This window comes from Meles meles, chromosome 8 (assembly GCF_922984935.1).
Source record: "Meles meles chromosome 8, mMelMel3.1 paternal haplotype, whole genome shotgun sequence".
NCBI classification, from domain to species: domain Eukaryota; kingdom Metazoa; phylum Chordata; class Mammalia; order Carnivora; family Mustelidae; genus Meles; species Meles meles.
This window is the reverse complement of record NC_060073.1, coordinates 94,049,502-94,061,315: the sequence shown is the minus strand read 5'-3', so window position 1 is coordinate 94,061,315 and position 11,814 is coordinate 94,049,502.

Here is an 11,814-nt window from a genome sequence, read left to right as displayed (position 1 = left end):
TGAGAACATGTGGGGGAGCGTAGGTTATTCTGTCTGGGAGAGCTGGACAAGCTTTCATGGAGGATGGGACATTTGAGCTCCTTCTTGAAGGATGAACAGTTCCCTGACAAATGGAGAAGGAAGGAACAGCAGTCGGAGAAACACGAGGTGAGAGTGGTTTAATAGTTAAGGCGAGAGGGAGGTGTGTGTACAGGTTTGGGGCAGACAAGAGCAGGGGTGCGGGGTGCAGCAGGAGAGGTAAAGACACTTGAATACCTCTTAAAGAGTTTAGATTCGCTATGGGCAATGGGAGTCTCAGAAGACTTTTGAGCAGGAGTGTAGCATCTTTTCATCTTTCCGCTTTCCAGGGATGGCTCCTCTGGTGTGCACAGCTATTCGACAGTGTTGGTTCTGTTATCTGGCGCAAGTTGCACTTTTATTTTTCCTTTTTTAGGGAAGCTCTTTCTTTTTAGGGGAGCTCTTTCTTTTTTTTTTTTTTTTAAAGATTTTATTTATTTATTTGACAGAGAGAGAGATCACAAGTAGGCAGAGAGGCAGGCAGAGGGAGAGGGGGGAGCAAGCTCCCTGCTGAGCAGAGAGCCCGATGCGGGGCTCGATCCCAGGACCCTGAGATCATGACCTGAGGCAAAGGCAGAGGCTTAACCCACTGAGCCACCCAGGTGCCCCTGGACCGTATCTTCTTCTTTTTTTTTAAATAAAAAATTTTATTTATTTATTTGACAGACAGATCACAAGTAGGCAGAGAGGCAGGCAGAGAGAGAGAAAGGAGGAAGCAGGTTCCCCAGTGAGCAGAGAGCCCGATGTGGGGCTCGATCCCAGGACCCTGAGACCATGACCTGAGCCAAAGGCAGAGGTTTAACCCACTGAGCCACTCAGGCGCCCCTAGGGGAACTCTCTTAAGGAAAAGATACTTACTGTCCTTTTGTCCCCTTTTGCCTGGGAAAAAAAGTTTAGTTTGATTTTTCTATTTACCATTTCCCCTCTCTCTTCTGATCCTTTTGGCAAGGTAGGGGTTTTCCCATTGGTTCCTGCGATTAGCATCCGAGTCAGGTATCTGACTCCTATTACCAAATGACTGTTCTTTTCGGTGAATTACTTGGGTCATCACTGCCTATGGGTTGAAAGCTCAAGAAAGTTTAGCGATAAAGGAGTTGGGGAAAGAGGCACATAGACAAAGATGTGGGACATGCATCAAAGCACAGGACAGCACATCGGTGCATTGTGCGAGGTCTCAAAATAGAAGGCACTTCTCTTGGGATTCACACCACAGGCCTTGGCAGGGAGCCCACCCTTATCACCATTAATTTTTAGAGTTTGGAACTGGGCAGCACCCTCTGGTGTTAAGCCGTTAACCTCCAGCATCAAGGCCACAGCTGCTGGGAAGAATTCCTCTTTCAAGCTGCGGTCTCATCACAGTTCTTCATCTGGACACACCACAAAGGGCGAATGTTCCTGAATCCAGTCCCATGATTCTGGGATGCTATATATACCCAAGCACCTCCCACTCCGTTACTCCAGGGTGTGCACACGCAGAGCGGAGCCTTCTGGTAGTGGATCGGGGCACTGCCCTCGCAGCGTGTGTGCGCATGTGTGTGTGCGTCTGGGCACGTGTGATGCGGAATACGAGACCCACTTTCCAGAACTTTTGCCTTCTACTTCCGGAGATAATAAAACCTGAAATGACGTGCATAATCTGAGACAACTCAGGACATTTCTAGAACCTGGCTTTTCACGGCAGTAGTCTGCTCCAGGTCTAGAGAGACACTATGGCTCTTAGATTCGAGAGTCTTTAAGACTGCCCAGTTTTCTGGGCCTCGTGCTATGAAGTTCACCCAAGCCATCAGCAGAGGGCTCCCTCAACCTTAGAAGCTGGAATCCATGAAGGCCGGGCAAAGTCAGTGAGAGAAGAAATGCAGATCTGTGAGTTTAAAATCCAAAGCCCCAAAATGCTTTTGTAGAGAAGAAACCCTAACCCATCCTGAAAACAGATCACTTCAGCAAGAAGGTATTTGCTAGCGTTTACATTAAATGACACTGTTTAAATTCCTGGATCAAGGTCAGCATAATGTTTATTCTCAGTGTAGCACGTAGCTGAGTTATCCTTCAGAGAACCTGAGAAGCAGAGCAACTCCCTGACCATCTTATGGTTTAATTGTTTCTGGACTGGTGCTCGAGGGTTCCTGAATATTGAATCACAGCACTCTTAATCACCATGCATCCCAGGTCTGAACCAAAACTCTACAGATGCCAAATCCCCATGTGGCATTTGGCCAGATCTGGGGAAACATCAAGAACACCAGACTGATGAAGTACAACATTAAGGTATAGTAGCCACAGTCTGTGAGGGCAGCTGGAACTGACCAGCTGCTCTAACCTATAATTGAGAAGGCTGCTTTGTGAAAATGGGATCAGGAGAAGGAAACAGGACCCTGAAAAAACAGCGTCTATCTAAAGTTGATAACGTAAAAACTAAATAAAGTTGATAATATCTCTTGAGACTGTTCTGACTTCCCCCCCCTTGCAGACCCAGAAGCCTGGGATCCAATGCCAGATATTAGCTACAGTTCTTCCTTGGAATTTGCTGGACAATCTCTGTCCAGGTTTTATTACCTAAATCTTTTCCCTCAGCTCTAGGGAAGGAATCATATTCCTTTATCATAACTTCATCGGAGGGGCGCCTGGATGGCTCAGTTCATTAAACAACTGCCTTCGGCTTTGGTCATGATCTCAGGGTCCTGGGACTGAGCCCTGCATCGGGTTCCTTGCTCAGCCAGGAGTCTGCTTCTCCTTCTCCCTCTGCCTGCCCCTCCCCCTGCTTGTGCTTGTTCTCTCTCTCTCAAATAAATAAAAATAAAATCTTTGAAAAAAAATGACTTCATCTGAGGTGTGTTACACTGAATGCCACCACAGCTTTTTGGACACCAGGTGTGCTTGGGAATTCTAGAGAAACACACTAGATTCCTTGCCTACATTGGGAGGTATCCTGGTCTTTTATTTGGGGGTGATGGGACCTATGGGTGAGGTTTTCTGACCTTTTCAAATTCCAGGGAAAAGAAGGCAGCATACTGTGAGCAAAGCCGACCTCCCACCTGCCTTGTATAAAAACATATCAAACAGGGTAGGCGACAAGGGCCCACAGCCAAGGGTCAAACTACAGCAGAGCGTGCTGAGTGGACTTGAGGGAAAGTGGGGCTTGTGAGGTCATGGTTAATCATCATGATCTGGAGACTTTTCCGAGAAGAAGCATGTGTCCTCCTTGTGATAGAAAAGCAAACGTATACGTGGAGAAACCAGGCTACTGCAGTGGGAAACTCAACAGTTTCTGTTTGTACTGGCTTCTTTCATTCAGATGTTTCCCATCAGCTACATTCAGATTGATTCCATTTGCAAAGCTCTCCTGGCAGTCTTGGTGGAGGAGGCTCGGTGGCAACATCTCTGGCATTTTCTGAGCCTGCCCAGGCCTTGCTCTTCTTGTGTTGTTTCTTGGCACAGAGGCTCCTAAGCAGAAATTGGCGAAGCAGACACTGCTGCTCAACAAAACCAAATGTAAAACAGAACGTTGGAACACCGAACGAGGAGACTCTTCTAAATGGGGGGGGGGGGGGGGGGGGATTGCCGTGGAGAACAGCAAGGGATCAGGAAAGGGAGGGGTTTCCTTAGAACCAGACTGAATCATGCTCTGGGGAGGTTTGTCATTGACCCATCTTGTCAGCATCCTCGATAATCGTGCCAGACCAGAGGTTACATCTTTTTTACTCTTCGATCTCCCTAATAGATGCAATATAAAATATTTTGGTCCCATTCAGGTCCATTCTCTCATTTTCTGGCCCTTAAAAAGTTTGTGACCCATAACACCCTGACACCACTTATTTTTTTCCCCCCTCATCCTTCAATTTGGACTTGTCGCCTCGTGTCACCTTCCTTTTGGGCATCCCCCTCCCCAGCCCCACTCTTTTACACATGTGACCCATCTTTGAGTCCTCCGCTTGATGCTAACTTTCCTTGGACTGTTAGGGAGGACGCTTGTCATCCTACTCCTTATACCACCACAGCAGGGAGAGGACATGCTGTTGGAGGAATTTCCAATTCCTCTCTTCCCTTGGCCGAGACTGGTAAAAGGGGGGGGGCTGTTGTCCATAGCCCGTGGCTGTCCTGCTGGAGACTGATGACATGTGTTCTGTTGTTCCTGTCCTTCACTGTGCTATCTGGATTTGGCTTCCCCCCATGTGGGTCATGGAGTCTGAATTTAGGGTGGGTACCTAAGTAGTAGGAAATAGGGAGCTCACTGGCTTTTGGTCCAAGACATTTATCCAGTCTGATAACGCCGATGTACACACACACGCACACACACACATATGCACACACATATACACATGTGATGCAGGCTTATTGTTATATAGTTCAAAATTCAAAAGGCATAAAAGGGCAGAGCATGAAAAGTCTTCCAGCATTCCTATTCTCCTGGCTTCTTAGTCCCCTCTGTAGAGGTAACCGGGGTCTACAGTATCTTATATACCCTTTTGGACACACTTTGTAAGTCCATTAGCAAATAATACATACATACATATGTGCATACATTTCCCCACGATTGGTAGCATACTCTATATTTTGTTGAATACCTTGTGGTTTTTTCATCTTTTAAATGATTGCATAGTAGTTCATTGAACGGATATCAATAGCTTATTTAACGGGTCCCATGTGGATGGACATCTGGTAGTTTCCAACTTTTTGTTACCATAAAAAAATAAAGTTGACATTTTTGGTCCTCAAATCTTGTGTTTATTCCCCAAAGACTCGGCGCTCAGAGGGGAGGGGTATGGTCGCTCTCCACATACCTGCCAAGCTTGGTACTGGATTTGAAGTCCTGGACCACTGAGTCAAATACATCAAAAACAAAAAACTTTTGTTTTCCCTAATTCTCTCCAGCATGCTATCATGCAGTGAATTATGTTGTGATCTCCAGTTTCACTGAATTAGATACTTTTATCCTTTTCATTCTCTTCTGCCTACATCCTCCTCCTATCCAGGGGTTTGATTGTAACCAGAAAACTCTTCCAGCAAGTGGTGCCCCTAATCTCCTAATACTTAAGGCTCTGAGTTCCATCCATTTCTGTAGAATGTTATAATTTGCCAAAATACCTTCATATAACATTTTTTCCTTTGATTCTTACACAGATTTTCTGGGTTTGGCAGGACATTTTCTAGATGAAGAACCTGAGGCTTGGAGGTACTATGTGACTTGCCCACGATCCCTAGTTGATGAGTGGTAGATATAAATCTTGAAGCCAGGTCATCTGATGATGAGCCTACCGCTTTCCTAATCCACATGCTAACCCTTTCACCATGTAGGTGACATCAGAGTCAGTTTTCAATTTGGAATATGGTGGGAGACTGGATTCTAGCAAATTCTCCCCCAAATTTCCTTTCCATCAGCCGATAGATTGAAGCTATCCAGACAAGAGAAATGATGGGCTAATTCCTGCATTGATAGGGTATCCACTGGGATAGTTCATAATGTGATGAGGGCAACGCTAGTCATCCGGGGGAGCAGAAGGAAGTATGGTGGGAGAAGTACCAGGGCTGAAAGCACAGGTTTAATGTGGAAGCCAGGGGATGGGCTTGCAAGATGGAGGATGGGAAGAGAGGCCAAGAAAGCGTGTGGATCGAGTGTCTGCTGCGCCATGCTCACCTGTTACTTATTCACCAAACTGGGCAAGGACACATGCAGAGATACGACAGGCGCCCTAGTTTTGTCTGGGTGTGATGGTGGGGGTGATGGTGGTGCTTGGGTGGTGCGACTATTTCTGCTCCATCCAGCAGGTAGGGGGGAGTTCCCTAGGGCAGCAGGGGCTGTGTAACTGGTGCCATCGCAGAGAGGAGGGCGGCCCCATGGTGGCAGGGAGGCAGAAGAAGACAGGAGCACCCACCAGCCTCCTGAAGGAGAAAGGGGAGGTTTCCAGGGGGCGCCGTGGGGAGAGACCCTGGGCGGAGAGGCAGGGGCTGGGTTATCACAAGCTCAGAGGTTGTCCCAGGGACTTCAGGGAATTATCCTATAGGTGCAGGGAATCAGGAGGGAGTTTAGGGTAAAGGAGTAACAAGATTAAATATGCACTTTAGAAATCCCACTCTGTCAGCAATTCATGCATTTGTTCCCTGAACACTGAGAGAATGTACTCTGGGTCCCATCCTCAAATTTGTGTATTGTAGCCCTAACTTCCAGGCTGATGGGACCTTGAGGAAGTAGTTTTAGAGGAGGTCATGAGGGTGGGGTCTTCATGATGAGATTTCTGGCCATGTGGGAAGAGACTCCAGAGAGCTTGGGTTTTCACTCTCTCCCCATCAGTGTGAAACGAGGAAAGGCAACCATCTCCATCTGCAAAGTCCGTAGGTTCTCACCAGGAACTAACCATGGGGGCACCCTGGTCTCAGACTTCCGGACTCCAGAAGTGTCTGGGTTTAAGCCACTTCATTCGGGCAGCCCGAGTCAATGGAGACCACACACAGCCATGTGGCTGGTTGTAGCTTGGCTCTGGATATCCAGCAGCAAAGAGTTCTTGTCCTCATGGAGGTTCCAGTCTAGTGGGGAGGAGAGAGAAGCATGACAGCAACAATGCATGTAAGATATGTATAGTTACTAACTGTGAAAGGGAGTAATGGTGCCTCATTTACAGTGGAGAAAATGGGGGATTCCTGAGGATGTGACCTTCATCTTGAGACCCTGAGGATGAATTGAGGGGAGCCAGGAGTGGGCAGAGGAAAGAGCAACCCGGGCTTGAGAAGGGCATGTGGGAAGCCCTTGGATGAGAAAGGGTTTGGTGAGAAACTGATAAGACACAAATGTCACCATAGGGGGGAGAGTGACATAAAATAAGACTGAGGACTATCATGTTCACTTAGGAACTGGTAGGTCTCAGGGGTGCCTGGGTGGCTCAGCGGATTAAGTTGCTGCCTTCGGCTCAGGTCATGATCCCAGGGTACTGGGATGGAGTCCCGCATCAGGCTCCTTGCTCCGCGGGGAGCCTGCTTCTCTCTCTGCCTCTCCCTGCCACTCTGCCTGCTTGTGCTCTCTCTCGCTCTCTCTCTCTGACAAATAAAAAAATAAAATCTTTAAAAAAAAAAGGAACTGGTAGGTCTTGTTAGGAGTTTAAGATTTATAATATTAGCGGATTGGGGAGCCATTATAAAGTTTAAATGGGGGAAATGAAGTGATCCAATTTTCATGTTTAAAAGATAACTGAATACTGTGAGCATCAGATTGGAGGAATATCAGGCAGAATGGGAGAGGCCTGTTGTGGCCATCCTGAGGGGAGGTGACCCTGAGCAGCAGTGGGAGTAGAGAGGAGTGGTTGCCTCTGGGGGCCAGTGGATAGTAAGGTAGAGAAGAAGGAGAAACAGAAGATAAATCATAGTCACAACAGCTGGGAGGAAGAGGGTGAGTCTGAGGACATTGAGTCTGTGGGAAGCTGCAAAGACATGGGCCTGTTCAGGAGACAGCTCCAGCCAGAAAGCAGTGAATGCAGCAGGCCTGTCACTGCTGTCCTTAGAAAGACCTGATGGCACGGTGGGCCCCTGGCTGGTGTCTGGGAACCTGGCTCTCAGGGTGTCCCAGTCAACAGTTGACTGATAAGAATGGTTCCCTGCATTGTTTGTGAAGACAAGATGATTTATGCTGAACACCTACTTCCCTTCTGGGAGTCTGGAATTTCAGTATGTGCTAGGCAGAGGCTGCTTACCTGACTGATCCCCAATTAAAATATAGGGCAGCGAGTCTCTCATGGGCTTCCCTGGGCAGAAACATCACAAGCAGGTTTTGGAGCAAGACTGGGCTTGCTGGGGGAGAGCACAAGGAAGCCTCCTGTGGATTCCTTCAGTCTCTGCTTGTGTCTTTGCCCCTTATAAATCAACTATGTCTCTCTTATAAATCTCGGCCAAGAGAATAGCTACATGCTGAGTTCTGTTGAGCTTCGAAGTGAATCTCCAAACGATGGGGTTGGCTTAGGGTCCCCTGACACAGCCTCAGGATTTAAATTTGGGAGTGATTAGAATGTGAGAAAGACTCAAACTGTGGGAGCATATGAAATCACCAGGAAGACTGAGTAGATCCCTGAGGATCTCCACGACTACAAAGGAGGGCCAGAACTCAGGTGGTAGGAGAGAGGAATGTCTGGATTTAGCACAAGGTCATTGGCAACCTTGGCAAGACAGTCTGTTGGCAGTTCTGTTGGGAGCTGGAATGTTAGGGGGTGAAGGGGGAAGCAATCCTCTGAAATGTGACTGTGGAAAGAGCAGAATGTGGAGGTGGTGTAAACGTACTGAGGTAGAAAAACTCAATCATTTGTCTTTTCATTTATGACATGCCTGCTGTATGCAAATGAACACAACTTGTGGTCTAGCTCTCCTGGACTGTGGGTCCAGCAGTGAAGACAGGAAGGACTACCAGGGTGCTGGGTATTTGAAACGTGAAGTGTCTAATACCATGAGGATATTTAACCTAACCTAGGGGGTTTCTTTGAGGAAGTGACCTTGAATTTGGGGCTCAATGTATAAATAGGAGTTTGTGGAAGTGAGGCGAGGAGAAAAGGGAAAAAAGACATTTCAGGGCAAAGGAAGAATGCATATGGTTGTCCAGAGGGAGCATAAAGTGTGTCTGTTGGAGGAGCGGCAGGAACTTAGCCAGTAAACGGAGTGGGAAGAAATGGGACCACAACAGGACAGCAGTAGGATGAGGCCGTGCCCTTCAGACTCTCATGGGAAGGAGCCAGCAGAGTGGGGGGGGGGGGGGAGCTGAATCTACAGGAGAGGGAAGGATTCTTGAAGGACTTGAAAAGGTGGAGGGCCGTGGTGTCCAGAATGGATGCATTGTGGTAGGGAAAAAACTCACCACGTAACAGAAACAGGAAGAGAGGATGGGTTTTAAAAGGATAGGTGTAACTACAGGTACGACATTAGGACTGGTGGCAAGAAACCGAGCATCTTGTATGATGACTGTAATTTTCTTCTGGGGCAGGTTTTTCTTTTTTCTCCCTCCCCATTCTCCTTCCTGAAATCTAGCACATTTGGAGGCTGAGAAAACAAAATGGGCCTTTGGTAAATAACTCAAGAGGTAGAAGAGGGACACATTTTTTCAGCATTGCAACAGAGATAGGCCCACAGGAGGCCAAAATTAGCAATGTGGAAAGTCCATTGTCTTTAAGATAGGTTGTCCTTGGACCTGTCCCTGTGAGGACTTTTTCCTTCGTCCCCTCCTCCACCCTTGAGATCTGAAGACCCAGCTCCATGCAGCAGTGACTCTACATGGAACAGAATGACTGATAAATCTTGTCAGGGGACAACCCCAAGGAAAGGCATTTCGCTGGGTAGAAAAGGCATTTACTCTGTGGAGAGCAGAGGAGTCAACAAGGATGATAGGATGGGCGAGTTGAGCCATGTGTGAGTCCTGGGTGTCTAGACCTGATGTGCTATGAGCTTCAGAGGAGCTGAGGGATTACTTTAGTAAGGTAGAGAAGTGATCTTCCGTACCGTCACTCTCCTGTGGACTGGACAGTAATTGGAACATACCTCTTGAATCCAAAATAAGGTAGAATTATAATGTTACTTGAGATTCATGTCTGTACCTTGACCTGTTAACAATGAGACTGTCCTCTCTCTCCCTTGTATCATGGGTGATGCAGTGTTTGGTACCACTTGGTGGTAGGAGGTAAAGCTCTCTACTCGTAGAAGGGGAAATGTGGCAGGATCATGAGCTTGAGGATGGTGGAGAAAGTGTATAATAATTTCCAAGAACCAGATAGAGCTGACTAAAGAAGTCTTCTTGGGTCAGAGTTTCCACTGGGGACCACAACTTTATAGTGACACCTATGAGATTTCCCTCAGTGGAGGGAAGCCTCGTTGTTAGCACGATGATGATGAGGTAAGGTAGAGAGGTAAGGGGGTCGGGACTCAGGCTCTGCTTGTTGAGTTCCAGAGAATGTCAATGGGACAAGGAAGTTGGGGCTGTTGGCAAGACTGAAGTGAAGTTTCCAGAACACGGAGTCTAAGCAGCACAGGGAAAGACGAAGGGGACACCAAGGAGGAATAAAGACTGGGGAATGTGTATATACAGAGGTGGTCAAGAATCTGGGGGTCCCTAGAATAAACTGGAGCGAGTGAGATATCTGGAAGGATAGGCGGTCGTGTTCGGTAGTAGGATATTGAAACTTATGATTTCGGAGGTGGAGAAGTTCTGAGGAATAAGCAAATTCAGGATGTGGCCTTGGGAGGGCCCGCACTGACCCCTGTCACCACAGGGACCCTCTCCCTGATCCAGCGTTCACATGACTTTTCACTCTCCTTTCAGGCTCTGATGTACCTCCCACCTCAAACTACCCCTTTCCCACTTTGTGGTCCAGCAAAGGGAATCACAGCATCTTTTCTTACCTCAGGAGAAATTCATTCCACATGTGTCTGATTCATTTGAGTTTACTGAAAGTTGAAATCTCCAGCGTCCAAAACCTCTTTCAACCCCCCCCCCCCCACCCTTTCTTAGAAACAGGAAGTTGTGTTTGGCCAAGGACAAACTCTTCCAGTGTCCCTGGGATTTACAAGATGTTTGGAATGAGGAACGGTGAGGCCTGGGGAAGGCTTCTTTATTCTCTCCCTTCCTGGGGCAAGGCAAGTGTCTGCCAGGGGTAGGCTGGGCAGCTCATGGGGATGGAAGACTAGCCAGAATTTTCCTGTCTCTCCTCACTGAACCCAAGGACTGAGGGAAAGTATGTTCTAAAAGAGACAGGTGGCTTTGAAAACTCCTGAATTTCTCTCTCCCTGCACTAGCATCTACGGTTGTACATTCCATCTTCCCTTTCTCTTCCCAATATTGGGCAGTGTCTTGAGGAATTTTTTTTAATTTGAGTTTTAAGGGGTGTGGGCTCAGTTTTAAGCAAGGAAGACCAACTACCTCCTGAAGAAGAATGAACCGAGCTGTGAAGGGCTCACATCTATCGTGATACGCCTGGCCAGGTTGTTGGCAAGGGTTAACCTAGAAAGCAGACAGGTGCCTGGCAAGGGCTGATGTCGTGCCAGTGAGGAAGGAGAGCGTGGAGGTCATGGCCCCAGCACTCTGCTCACTCAGTGCTCCAACATTTAGTCCCCTTTCAGTGTGATATTTTCTCTTGTTTATAATTTTTCCATATGTAAGGTCAACATGACCGCAATGTATCACTTTAGTGATTATCTAAATTGAACCAGCAAAAATGTCAGCTTAGGTGAATGACTTCTCTCTCTCTTGCATTCCACATGCAGTTTTCTTGAAGGACCACAGGAAAATACTCTGCCAGAAGAGAGATTTCTCACAGACATACTGTCCCGCAGCCAAGGGCCACCAAAGGCGAGCAAACCCGTTTATAGTTCTCAAGGGCAGGATTGCGGCTGCCTCCTTCCCTTCCTCCGCCTTCTGTCCTGGCACCCTTGTGCGTGCATGCTTGAGGACTTGGAGTGGGCAGTGCTGGTGAGGATACACTTCTCTTTACTTAGGGGATTCCCTCCCACTCTGCATAGAGCAGAGTCAAGGTGGAGAAGGACGGGTGTTGGGGATGGTAGCTTAACCTTGCCTAAAACGTTGCCTTCATCATCTTCCTTGTGCTTGCCCTACCTCGTGTTTTGTTTTGGCTGTATCTTCCGTAATTGAGCTTCAGCTGACAGAAGAGGCACAAAGAAGGGACAAGGCTGTGGCAGCAGAAATCTGGGAACCTAAGGAAGATACTACATCTGATTCTCATTGGTAGCCTCTGCATTTCTGTTCACACTCCCAAACCACTCCTCTTTCCCAACAGTGAAGGG